At 44.6% G+C, this 14069-nt stretch overlaps 1 pseudogene; it reads right to left on the reverse strand.

The window, feature by feature from the left end:
* Positions 1–2119: 2119 nt before the first annotated feature.
* Positions 2120–9316, reverse strand: LOC110933423 (annotated as a pseudogene).
* Positions 9317–14069: the final 4753 nt, after the last annotated feature.

A 14069-nucleotide genomic window follows, 5' to 3' on the forward strand; every position in this document is an offset into this window, starting at 1 on the left:
GCTGTATCGATCATATAAACGTCATGTCTGAAGGCGGTTATACTGAAGAGCGATCCGGGTTCCGTGACGTGGATACCGAAGCGCTCCTTAACGCGGCTGTTGCCTCCTTTTATGATACGTCCCTCTCTTGCGTGGAGAAGTTGGACGAATGTTTAGAGGCTGCGGATTATGTAGACCGGTTGCGGATGCTGTATGCTGATGCAGAAGAGGAAAATCCCGCTGGTGGTGCTCAAGATGGCGCGGGTACCAGTGGTACAAAATAGGGTTTAGGTTGGCTAGTGTGCCCCCTTTTTTTGTTTTCCATTTGTAAATGTTGGAACTTTATGTAAATCCATTAAGCACCGCGTGGGTGCTTGAATTTTTTGAATATAAAGTTTGTTGTTCGATTTGTACAAGTGTTTTTAATTCTTGCGTGTTTGAACGTATGTATGCAGAACTCTACCCATTTGTGAATGGGGTCAAGTATACTCCATACCTTTGCCGTATGAGTACGCGTCAATTCCGTCATTTGCCCTGTTAGGGTTTAGAATTGTGTAAGTGTTGTAAAAACTTGTATGTCCGGAACTCTACCCATTTGTGAATGGGGTCAAGTATACTCCATACCTTTGTCGTATGAGTACGCGTCAATTCCATTGTTTACCTTTTTAGGGTTTAGGAATTGTGTAAGATTTGTAAAACCTTGTCTATCCGGCCGGATAGATACTTAATATTCTGCCTTTTGCTGGCCTATTACAATATTTGTGTGTGGTTGGCACTTTGTGTGGGTATCGCGAATGAAGATTTTGCCAATCTGTTTTTGCGGATACCGCAAAGTGGAACACGCATTTGTAATAGTAGTAACAAACAATATTGCATTGAATCGTTCATTTATTTAATTGCAAATGGCCTGCGGCCCGATAGGTTACATGAAAATGTAAAAACATGGCTTACATGTAACAGCGTCTAAGCTGTTGTGCGTTCCATGTACGTGCGATAGGTTCGCCTTCTAACGTTTGCAACTTGTACGCGCCTTTTCCCAAGACCTCATTGATGAGGTAGGGTCCTTCCCACTTGGGGGCAAGTTTTCCTGGGCGTTCAGCATTAGATGCTTCATTGTCACGGAGGATGCAGTCTCCTGGGTTGAAAGTACAAACGCGGACACGCGAGTTGTAGTACTTTTCCAGTTTGGATTTGTACTTAGCCTCAGTGATGGCAGCGTTTTCACGCCTCTCTTCCAAGAGGTCTAAGTCAATCCTGCGTTCCATATTGTTGTCTATTTTTTCAATAGCCAACATTCTGGGTGAAGGGAGGCCTACTTCCGCGGGGATCACCGCTTCTGAGCCGTAAACTAGGCTGAAAGGTGTCTCCCCATTGCTTGTTTTTGGGCTTGTGCGGTGAGCCCATAGGATACTTGGGAGTTCATCGACCCAGCCACGTCTGGCTGTTCCCAACCTTGCTTTGATGCCTTCGACTAAACTTTTATTGATACTCTCGACTTGGCCATTCCCTTGCGGGTGTGCCACTGATGAGAATATGTGTTCGATATGTAGTTCTTCTAGCCATTTTTGGAATTCGTCGGCAGCAAAGTTGGTGCCGTTGTCGGTGACGATGCACATTGGTAGACCGAAACGGCAAATGATGTGTTCCCATATGAATTTTCTTGTTATCATAGCAGTGGTCGAGGCGAGCGGTTTTGCCTATACCCATTTTGTGAAGTAATCAACCGTTACTATGATAAATTTGACTGCACCTGGTGCGTCAGGGAAAGGTCCCACAACGTCGATTGCCCATTTCTGGAAGGGCCATGCGGTGGTGACCGGGACCAGGTTGTTTTTGGGGCACAAAGTTTTTGGAGCATGTCGTTGACAGTTGATACATTTGCGCAACTCTTTGACGGCGTCCAGGTGCATGCCGGGCCAGTAATACCCAGCATTCATGATTTTGGCCACTACCATGCGTGGTCCTGCGTGTATGCCGCACATACCCTCGTGTATCTCTCTGATGAGGTATGTGGCATCCTGGGGGTTGACGCATCGTAGGAGTGGCCCTAGGTATGATTTGCGGTATAAGATACCGTCTCCCATTTGATAATGGCACGCTTTGTATTGTAGCTTGCGTGCCTCCAACTTGCTTTCGGGAGTCACACCTGATTGCAAATATGCAATAATTGGTGTAATCCACGATGTTGTCCCGTATTGGATGACGTTGACCTGGCGCAGGGGTACTGAAGGATTTTGTAGAATTTCGATACGTATTTCCTTTGCCAGGTGTTGGAAGCTGGTGGATGCAAGTTTGGAGAGTGCATCTGCGGATTTGTTTTCACTCCTGTTAATATGTCGGATATTAAATGAAGTGAACTTTGATGTTAGTTGCAGGGCTTGCTCGAGGTAGAGGATCATGATATCCTCCTTTGCGGCATAGTCGCCGCGTATCTGTCCTGCAACTAACAAAGAGTCGACGTGTGCTTCCAGATGTTGCACGCCGAGTTTGACTGCTAAACGTAGTCCTGCGAGTAGGGCCTCGTATTCGGCCTCGTTATTTGTGCTTTTGAAATTGAGGCGGATTGCATATGTAAGTTCTTGGCCATCAGGGCTGACGAGTCGCAGACCTGCGCCCGCACCTTCTTCGTTGGAGGCACCATCGGTAAATAGTGCCCATGTTTCTGAGGAAGATGGTGTTGGTGCAGGGTTTTGTGCTTCTTCGCATTCTTGGATGCGATTCACCGGTACTTCGGCGGCGAAATCAGCTAAGACTTGGCCTTTAATCGCGGGGCGCGGTTTATAGTTCAGCGTGTGCGCGCCCAGCTCTATTGCCCATTCTGCTAATCTCCCAGAGATGTCAGGTTTGGATAGGATCGGGTCGATCCTGTAATTGGTTAGCACCGTGATGACATGGTTCGCGAAGTAGCGTCGCAACCGTCTTGATACGTGCACTAGTGCTAATACCAACTTTTCCATTATTGAGTACCTTGTTTCTGGGTCGTTGAGCATCTTGCTGATGTAATAGATGGGTGTTTGAACCCCCTCCCGCTCCACTATCAATACCGCACCTACCGCGTTGTCCGCGGCAGATAGGTATAATATGAGTGGTTCATTCTTGCGTGGTGCGGTTAGAGTTGGGAGTTGTATCAAACACTCCTTCATTTCCCGCAACGCATGTTCGGCCTCTGCGGTCCATTGGAATTGTTCTTCTTTAAACAGTTCCGTAGGGTCTTGATAAAAGGGTAAGACTTAGCTGCATGGTTGGCTAAGAATCTGTTAGGTGCGGCTAGCCTGTCGGCCAGCCGTTGCATGTCTTTCATCGTTGAAGGCGATGGCATGCGCTCGATCGCCTGAACTTTCTCCGGATTTACCTTAAATCCATCTTTAGTCACGATGAACCCAAGGAATTTGCCTTCTTCCATTCCAAACGAGCATTTACCTGGGTTGAGCTTTATGTCAACGCTTCGGAGAGTCTGGAATGTTCTTTCGGTGTCTGTGAGCATGGTATCTTCCTCCATGCTCATGACGACTAGGTCGTCCATGTAGATTTCGACACTTTTGCTTATTTGCCCGCGGAAAGTGTCGTTCATCAGTTTTTGATAGGTTGCGCCCGCGTTGCGCAACCCAAACGGCATTTTTGTATAACAGTAATTCCCGGTAGGAGTGCGGAATGCCGTTTTGTCTTCATCCTCGATTGCCATTTGTACCTGATGGTAACCTTTGTAGCAATCGAGGAAACACTTCCATCTGAATGGTGCGAGATTGTCGACCTTTTCGTCGATTTCTGGAAGTGCGTAACAATCCTTGGGACAGGCTTTGTTGAGATCTTTGTAATCGACGCACATGCGCCAGCCCCCGGATGGTTTTTCTACCATGACTGGGTTGGATAACCAAGTCTGGTATTTAACTTCCCGCAGGATGCCTGCAAAGAGCAGTTCTTCCACCTGCTCTTGCATCGCCTGGTTCTTAGCGGATCCAAGGTGGCGTTGGCCTTGGATCACCGGCTTGATACCTGGCAAGGTATTCAAGTGATGTTGTGCAATATCCCGTGGGACCCCTGTCATGTCTGCGGGTGTCCATGCGCAAATGTCTTGGTTCCTGAAGAGAAGTTGCTTCAGGTGCGCTTTGGTGGTCGGGGACAAGGCGTGACCCAATGTAACCTTTTGTTCTGGGTATCTCGCATTGAGAACCCATTTTTCTGGTTGGTTGTTGGGAGTGGGCCTTGCGACCTTGGTCGGACGTATTTCGTCCAACATCATGACGTCTCTTCATGCGTAGATTATCGCGACCCCCGATTCGGTTGGGAAACCGACAGCAGAATGTGGGACGGACGTAATCATATTGAAATCGCCTTGGGATTCCCTCCCAAGGAGTACGTCATATCTGGAGGTGTGAGGTAAAACCATAAAGTTTACCTCTTCTGTTCTTGTGTGCCTTCCGCTGGTAAGACGCACAGGAAAAGTAATCTGGCCCAGGGGAAAGACAGTTTCCCCTGCGAACCCGGCCAACGGGTAATCTACTGCTTGCAACCGATCTTTGTCCTCCTGGTCGAACTGGTTGAAGCATTGTTCGTAGATTATATTAGAAGTACTGCCCGGGTCGATGAATAGACGCTCGGTGCAGTAATGTGCCAGTTGGCCTGTAATTACGACGGCGCGCCTGTCGCGCGGTCCGCCCCGGACTTTTGGAAAGACGACTTGCTCGTCTTTCCAGTCATTGTCCGGCCTTCTCGCCGCTTTGTGCGGCCTACCTTTACCTCCGTTGATCATGTGCGTGGAGGCCACGTACATGGTTTTCTTCCCGGAGGAGGTGCCTTCGCCATGAGGGGTGATGCGCTTGGTGGGTTTTTGTCCACCTGGCAAAAGATGTTGCAGTTTCCCCTCTTTTAAGGCTCGCTCAATCTCCAGCCGGAGACTGATGCAGTTGTTTGTGGTGTGGCCCGAGTCCTTGTGGTACTCACAATAGAGTGTGAGATCCTGATTTTTCTTGGACTTCATTGGTTGGGCCGGTCGCAAGAGTTGTGCGACCGTAAGAAGGACTTCGCTTGGCGACACAGTGATCTCGGTCCAGTTGCGGTCCCGAGAATCCTTCCTTGGTGCCCGGTTGTCCCGTTGGGGGTTGTAGTTCTTTGGGTCAAACGGGTTGGTACGCGGGAAGTATGGTTTGGAAATATCGCGATTTCCAACGTCCCGGTTGCGTTTATTGTTACGCTTGGACCCTTGGTGGGAGGTTTCGGCTTGGGGCTGTGCCTTTCCCACGTGCGGTTCAAGAGACCGCTGTGTCTGGGCGTATGTCTTGACTGCGGCCATGACATCTTCCCATTTTTTAGGCAAGCCCTCCTTGCCGGAGATGGTCATAACCATCTGCCTGTCCCTGACGGCCTTGATGAAATGGTTCCGTGCCATTTGGTCTTGCACGTCACCTATCTCTAGGCACTCTTTATTATACCGGAAGACGAATGCTTCTAAAGATTCGTCGTCCATGCGCCAGATATTCATGACGTCCAACGAGTCACGTACGTGACGTCGTTGCTGGCTGAAATGAGCGAGGAACTTTGCGTGCAAGTCCTCGAATGAGGCCAGTGATCCCACTGGCAAAGAATCGAACCATGCCCTGGCCAGGCCCGTGAGGGTCTGGGGGAAAAAATTGCACCAGGTAGGTTCGTCCCACAGGCCGTTGCACCCCGCACCCATGAAAATGTTCATGTGGTCGTCCGGGTCGGTCGAACCACTGTATTTCCCCACATTGAATGGAAATTTTGTTGTGGTGACATGGGCTTGTGCAATTCGCGGGGCGAATTTGGAGTTTTCGGCCGCAGCCTTTGGCCTGTAGGGTTTGTTCTCAGGGCGCTTTGCAGCCCTGAGGTATGTATTTCGGGGGTGAGTGGGAGGAACATAGTTGCGTCCTCCCGGTCTGCTACTGGTGTCATGCGAATCCCCGATATATGTATGGTCGTCCGGGTTGGTACGACCATACCCTTCGGTATATGGTTGCGGGCCCAACCGGCTCTAAATTCCAGAGCCATGTCGGGATGCGGACCGTCGCCTGTCCTCACCGTAAGGACCTAGGCGGGTATGCACTGGTCTCCTGGTGTGGGACCCGTACGAGGAATCGTCCTCGTTGATTGTGCGGACCTCACAGTAAGATGATCCGCGGTCGTCACGTCTGCTTTTCGAAGCCGGACGTGAATGTACCCTGCCTTCGTATTGTAGAATACGATCACCAGGGGTGTGCGCTGCTGGGGTAAGCCCAGCTTGTATCTGCGCTTCCGCACAAGCGCGGTTGTATGTTGCATTCAGCAGGGTTGCCTGCTGGTCGTACCAGGTATGAAGGTCCATGCCTGGTGGGATCACAGATGCGTACTGTGATAAGTCATGTCCGAACGTGAGGGATGGGCCCCTTTGCGTCGACGTGCCAATGTGTCCGGGTTGCGAGATTGAGGGATTGACCCCTACCGGACCTAGGTTTGTGGGATTTTGGTTATCCCTAGTGTTATTTTGGTGATCAGTCATGATCTTGTGAGAGGGAAAAGGATGGTTTAAAAAGTGCTAAGAGTAGCGGTGGGCGCCAATGATGAAACAGTGGTTAACCGGGCAGGGTTAACTCACTAGTCTCGCCAAGAATGGTTAATCCCTTCCTCTCGAGGATCGCTGGCTGGGTCACCGGTGGCTCGATCTCCTGCACAAGGGAACAAACCGTGACTCGTAACAAGGAGGATGGGGTGGGGGGTGCTCCTTGTTACCACTCTCCGGCGTGAGAATCAGTAATCTGCTTGGGAAGCAAAGTATGATAGTAGTAGTAGTGAGAGAGTTGTGAAGAGATCAAACCTGGTTTGGGGTTGGTATTTATAGCCGAGGAGTGAAGGAGGAGGATGATGGACAGACTGACGACGTGCTGCACCTTTGCAGGTGTGTCAGGCTTGTCGGGTGTGGAGGTTACGCCACGTCAGTCTGTTACTTACGTAGCCCTGACAGATGACTGTCATTGGTGCTACTTGCACTGTGGTGTCAGTCCCACTTGTTGGGCGTATAGGATGCGGTGCGAGCCGCATCGCTGCCTGCGGTAACATCTGATGTTACCGCGTCCCTTGCTTGTGATCAAGAAATACGCGAGATGCGGTGCTAGTCGCATCGTCACCTGTGGTGACTGTTGCTGTTGTCCAGCTTCCTTGTATTGATAGAAGTGTTCACTGGACGCGGTGCGAGGCCGCATCGCTGTGAATACTTCCGTTTTCATACACCAGATGTGATGCTATGCCGCATCACTCTACCGTTCTAATATTCCAGGTAAGTCCTCCTCCATCACTGGACAGATTGGATTCAACCACTGTGTCGATGCGTTCCCGCACGGACATAAGTAGGTTGTTAGCTAATGGAGGTTTTGATAAGGGTAATGGTCACTCGCGGTCGATGCTGACGTGAGATCTGGGACCATACCCCTTCAGTGGGCATGTCACTTAAAAATTCAGATGGATCATAATAGTTAAGGCATGCGTCTCGTTCATCCTCAACGATCATATTATGAATAATTATACATTCAATCATAAATTTCCCTATCTGCTCCTTGTCCCACACAAGACATGGTTTTCGAAGAAATGCAAAATGAGCTTGTAGAACTCCAAATGCTAGTTCAACATCGTTTCTAACAGCCTCTTGATGTTGAGCGAACATTTTGTGTTTTCGAAGTTGTGGACAGGTTATGGACTTGACAAAGGCAGCCCATGAAGGATATATGCCATCGGTGAGATAATGCGTCCTTTTATATTCTTTATCATTCACGACGTAACTAACATTTGGTGCCCGACCTGACAATACATCATCAAAAACAGAAGATCGTTGAAGGACGTTAATATCATTGCACGAACCTGGTGTTCCGAAGAATGCGTGCCATATCCAAAAGTCATATGATGTAACGACTTCTAAAATGATTGTTGGTTTGCCGTTTCTACTTGCATGTTGCCCAACCCAAGCATTGGAACAATTTTTCCATTCCCAATGCATACAATAAATGCTGCCAAACATTCCTGGGAATCCACGTTATTCCCCAACATGGAGTAACCTTGCTAAATCATTATCATTGGGCTTTCTAAGGTACTGTTGACTCAAACACGAAATAACACCTTATACGCACTTCATAAGAGCATCCCTTGTTACAGTTTTACTTATTCTTAAATGTTCATCATGTGAATCTGCTGATGTCCCATACGCTACAACACGCATAGCTGCAGTACATTTTTGCAATGATGAAAGACCTTGCCTGCCTGTAGCATCACGTCTCTGTTGAAAATATACATCATTAGCTGTAACAGCTTCCACTATACGTAGGAATAGTGGTTTCCGCATTCGGAATCCACGTCAACCTTCATCATATGTTGGGTTCTCAACAAAGTAGTCTTTCATCAAGCGTGCCTCACTGTAACAACTCCATATTTTTATATATTAAAATAAAGTATATAAAACTTGTATTATTAAATGGGTAGACTGTAGAGTACGGGTAAGTTGACTCTTAGAAATATGAAGCACCTAGACGGACCTAGGAACTGTTTAATAATTTAATTATAAAAATACATTATATTTGAACTTACTCTGTTTTTAATGATACTTGGTTCAAAATGTAGATACAAATATTCTCGTTCCAATGACATATTCATTGTTTTATAAAACATCCTATTTTAGAAGTTATACGCGCCAAATAAGTGAAGCAGCTGAATTAATTATAATATATAAACTTATAAAATAATAATAATAATAATAATAATAATAATAATAATAATAATAATAATAATCAAAACTTAAGTATAATAATAAAATAATCATTAAAACTTCAAATACATAAATGATAGTTGCATATGTACATGAATTGATTATGCATGGTGCAGGTGTCTCAAATTAATAAGAAAAAATAAAAGCTTATGAGCAAGACTCTCAATATCATTTTGGCTCATGCCACTTCTTGTTTAACGACATGCTTCCGGATACACGCCAACCCACTTTTGGACACTTTCATTAAGTCCTTTATAAGGACCTCTCATTTGCTCCAAATTTCTCATACCAATCATTTCTGGATTTTCTTTTTGAGTTGCATCCTCTTTTATTTTTGTCCACAATGATTGTTTCTTTACCATTAACGCTATTTTCGCTAGCCAAACACCAAGCTAACATCAAAGCAACATCTTCAGCAACATCCCATTTAGTACCTCTTGGTTGTTTTTCTGTGTTTTGTGTGGTTGGAAGATTTTCAGTGACAGGAACTTGACTTGAATTTGAAAAAAGCAGAGAGTTTTGATAGTATTGAGTATTTGAATAATCTTCAGAATCTCCGAGATTCAAATAGAAGTTTGAATACGGAGGATCCATGAGTATTATATGAAATCAAAGTAGTATGAATATAAGTTAATCATATGTAATATTTATAGGGAAAAATCATAAATTTTAATATTTAATTTTTTCTTTAATCAGATAATGTTAGATTTTCTTAGATAATAAAGTTATCGAAAAAATCTAACGAACCAGTAAGATCAGACATGTGGAAAACAAAGATATATGCATTTTTTTATAAAATTTAAATTAATTAAACAATATATTTTTTGAATGAACTCGGTTTTTGATATAATTTTGTACCGATATGTTTACAAAAAAAAGTTAAACGACACTGTGTTTTTAGATTTTTTTAATAATTAAATACTAGAAAGTTATTAAAGAAAACCATGTTTTAGCTAAAATTAATTGTTAGAAAATAAAAATGAAAAACATAATTATAAAAGAACCAATCACAAGCCAACATGTGGCATTGTAAAAATAATAAAAAAATAAACAACCAACGTTGAAAGCACAACTTAGTCGTGAGCTGAAATTGATTTTTTTTTTATTTTTTATCACTTTTTGGCAACCAACCCTTCTCAAAAGTCACCGATGAGTGTAACCTTAGACTATCTCCATCCACAACCTTCTCGAACCCACCTTTTAATAAAAAACTAATTTCTCTCTATTCCACCTACACAACCCAACCTTTAAAACATTTTTTTATTAAATATATATTTTTATACTTATTATTTTATCCATAAATGTGTTAAAAATAATTACAAATAATATTTTCATTTGAAACCGATTTGTTTTAAAAGCAAAACAAATAACAACAATATAAGAAATTTTTTAATAAAAAAACACATACACTCATCAAACATAGATAATAAAAATGACAAACAAGTTACAACGATCAATATGAAATATGAAATGTAAAATTGCAGGTACATAAAATACAAACCACATAATTATTCGTCAACTGCAAATTTGCTCCATATATGCTCAATCAGATCGTTTTTAGAGCATTATGAGCTTCTCTATTACGATGTTGTGCCCTATTAGTCATATAACTTGATAGAGATGCAATTCGTTTGGTAGAGATTTGAAATGGTAGTTCATAGTCTTCAGTAGATGTTGCATGCCTTCGGTTTGTGGGCCTGTCACTTAAAAATTCAGATGGATCATAATAGTTAAGGTATGTGTCTCGTTCATTCTCAACGATCATATTACGAATAATTATACATGCAATCATAATTTTCCCTATCAGCTCCTTGTCCCACACAAGACATGGTTTTCGATGAAATGCAAAACGAGCTTGTAGAACTCAAAATGCTCATTCAACATCTTTCCTAACAGCCTCTTAATGTTGAGCGAACAATTTGTGTTTTCGAAGTTGTGGACAGGTTATGGACTTGACAAAGCAACCCATGAAGTGTCACACCCCCAAAATCCCACCTGCGGAGTACTACCGCTTGGAGGCGTGACTGACCAGGATCCAGCCACCAATCATACTGAACAAGCATATAAACAGTTGTAATAGTTTAACCAATACGATTGGTGTTTCAAAACAAACAAGTTAAGTTGCAAGCGGAAGCATAAGTATAAAGTTATAACATAAGTTCAAAAGTTTCAAGTTTAACATAGCACGTAGCAATCCGTGTCCCACAACGATCCTCCTCCATGCAAGCTCCAGCTGAGTACCTATGGTCCTGCAAAGCATGTAGTAACGAGTCAACAACTAGTTGAGTGAGTTCACGGTTGGGTGTTTGTTTTAGTTATTCCGAAAACAGTTTCCTTTAACTGGCATCCTGCCGTGGGGGTTACCCCATAGTTTAAAAACGTGACATGTTCATTCCCAGTTACTCCGGCATTCCAGCCGTGGGGGCTACCCCATGTTAGTTATCAGGCATTTCGGCCGTGGGGGCTACCCCATGCGTACACTAGACTCGTTACCATATCGACTGCTGACTGTAGTCATGTTTATGTGCCCTGAAAACATCAATGTCTATCATCATTGACGTGCCCCAGATCCATTAGTTCACGCCCGTCCTCTGCGGCACGGTGTGAGGCTTGTCAGACCTAAATAGCGCTATCTAACTAATGACCCGCTCGCCATTGGCCCGGCGATTAGTCGATACAAAAAGGAGGGACTTCGTGATAGAGTTTTAGTCTAGTACGTTTATCCGTCCGTCCGGACGAGGAATCACATTCCTGGACCACTGACGTCCTACCCAAGGAGGACGAGGAATCCACGTTCCTTAACCCCGTTCCCAACCCAGGGAATCCCATGCTTTGTAGAGGGTGTGAACTCACCTTGGTTTGCTCGGTAGTTAATCACAGAAAGATCAATCAAGTCGCAAGTAGTCAATAACGTCCTAACACGGATATCACTCATAATCAGATTCGAACCAAGTAGTGCACGTATAAATAGCAGTTACGGCATACAGTTTCTATCATGGCAGTTTAACACGAGTGCACAGTATCACATTTGGCCCACAAGTTCTACCTAAGCCCAATATACGTATTAACAGTTAACACAGAAGTCCACAAGGCCGGCCCATTAACTTAGGCCCAAAAGTGTGGTCTCGAGTCGCAACCGGACTCGCAAGCATGGTCTCGAGTCATGCTGTTTGTGCTGATCATAAATGGTTGCGAGTCGCAACCGGTGTCGCAACCATGGTCTCGGTTAATCATGCTAAGGTCTCGAGTCGCAACGGGACTCGTAACCTGTGGTCTCGGCTTGTCCTGTTATGGTTGCGAGTCGCAACCGCGTGGTCTCGAGTCATCACGCTGTGGTTGCGAGTCGCAACTGGGTGATTGCGAGTCGGTATGCTGTCATTTTCACGTTCAGTGTTGATGCAGATATGGTCAGCTTAATGGTACAATGTAATCAGGCCCAAATCAGGAAACCACCAATAGAATTTCACTAACAAGTTTTCCTAATCAGGCTATTAGTAAAAAATGGATCAAAATCATGAGGGTTTTCACATCTTTAACTATCATTCAAAGTGTTCTTCATATATTCAAACACACATTCATCAAGTTCATAACATATTTAACACTCATTCAACCAAAACTATGAACAAGCATCAAAACACTTAGCATAACACACAACTCGGTTTTCATATAAGTCCGATTTCATGGCAAGTGCAACCCGATTTCATGTTTATCAACATAAGTGGTTCAAACTTCATTTAGACACAAAATATCACACTCATCATATAATATATGCTAACCGGTTATCATCATTGTGCACATTAAAATCATTATATTCATCAAGAACATCATGTAAACACTAACAATAAACATCATCTCATGCAATTTTATCATACATCACAAAACACACAAAAATCAACCATAAACATGATAAATACTAACCGGTTGGTGATGTGTGTGTGTGTGTCGATCCAAAGTTCCAAATCCGAGAGTTCTTGTGCCAACCGATTGGATCCGAGAGCTTGGAGATGTGTTTGTGTTCTAGAGTTTAAGTGAGAGAGAATAGGAGAGTGTGTGTGTGTGTGTTCTTGTTCAACAAATGGCAAGGTTTAACTAAGGTGTGGTATATATACTAGCTCCAAGTGTTGCACCCTTCATGGGTTTCGGGTGGGTTTACGGCCCAAATGGCCCAACCGGCCAAAGGTTCTCGGCCCAAGGCCCATTCGGTTACTATTCACTCGAGACCTCATGGTCTCGAGTCGGGTTCTTTGTTTTCGGGTTGGGTTCTCGGTTCACATAAAACACGTACACATATATATATACAAATGCACACATACAAAGCACATAAAAGTTCACGTTTATCATTAGGTTTGATCGGTTAACTAGTCACATAACGTACAAGCAAGCTACATCAAGACACAACGAAAGGTTCTAGGTTTCGAGTTGTCACATCATCCCCAAGTTGAAAGAAATTTCGTCCCGAAATTTGATGGCACTCACTGAGGAAGCTAGTCAAGTTGCATGGTTTCCTGGTTTCCCTGGGGTGTCACATCCACCCCCCGTTGATCTGGAATTTCGTCCCGAAATTCCGTAGCTTCAGCCTCAGTAGCGTTTGTACTGTTCTCAAACAGTTGGGGATACTTTTGTTTCATCCGATCTTCGCGCTCCCAGGTAAACTCTGGGCCGCGACGTGAGTTCCAACGAACTCGAACGAGAGGTATTCTAGTGCTCTTGAGGACCTTAACATCCCGGTCCGTGATTTCGACAGGTTCTTCGACGAATTTCAACTGTTCGTCGATCGTGAGTTCCTTCAGAGGAACTACGTGCGTCTCATCTGACAGACACTTCTTCAGATTCGACACATGGAAAACGTTGTGAACTGCACCGAGTTCTGCTGGTAAGTTCAGTCTGTAGGCCACCTTGCCTATTTTCTCAAGGATTTCGAAAGGTCCAACGTATCGTGGGTTAAGTTTGCCTCGTTTACCAAAACGAACCACACCCTTCCAGGGTGAAACTTTGAGTAATACCCGCTCCCCAACCTGGAGCTCAAGTGGTTTCCTGCCCTTATCGGCGTATGTCTTCTGACGGTCACGAGCGGCCGCCATGCGTTGTCGTATTTGAGCAATCCGCTCAGTAGTGTCTACCACATGTTCTGGACCAGTGATCTGACTATCCCCCACCTCTGCCCAACAAAGAGGGGACCGGCATTTACGTCCGTACAATGCCTCAAACGGAGCAGCTTTAATGCTGGTGTGGTAGCTGTTATTGTACGAGAATTCCACGAGTGGCAGATGCCTTTCCCAGCTGTTGCCAAAATCGATTACACAAGCGCGAAGCATGTCTTCTAATGTCTGGATAGTGCGCTCAGACT

The sequence above is a fragment of the Helianthus annuus genome, chromosome 4, assembly GCF_002127325.2.
Source record: "Helianthus annuus cultivar XRQ/B chromosome 4, HanXRQr2.0-SUNRISE, whole genome shotgun sequence".
In the NCBI taxonomy this organism is placed as follows: Eukaryota; Viridiplantae; Streptophyta; class Magnoliopsida; order Asterales; family Asteraceae; genus Helianthus; species Helianthus annuus.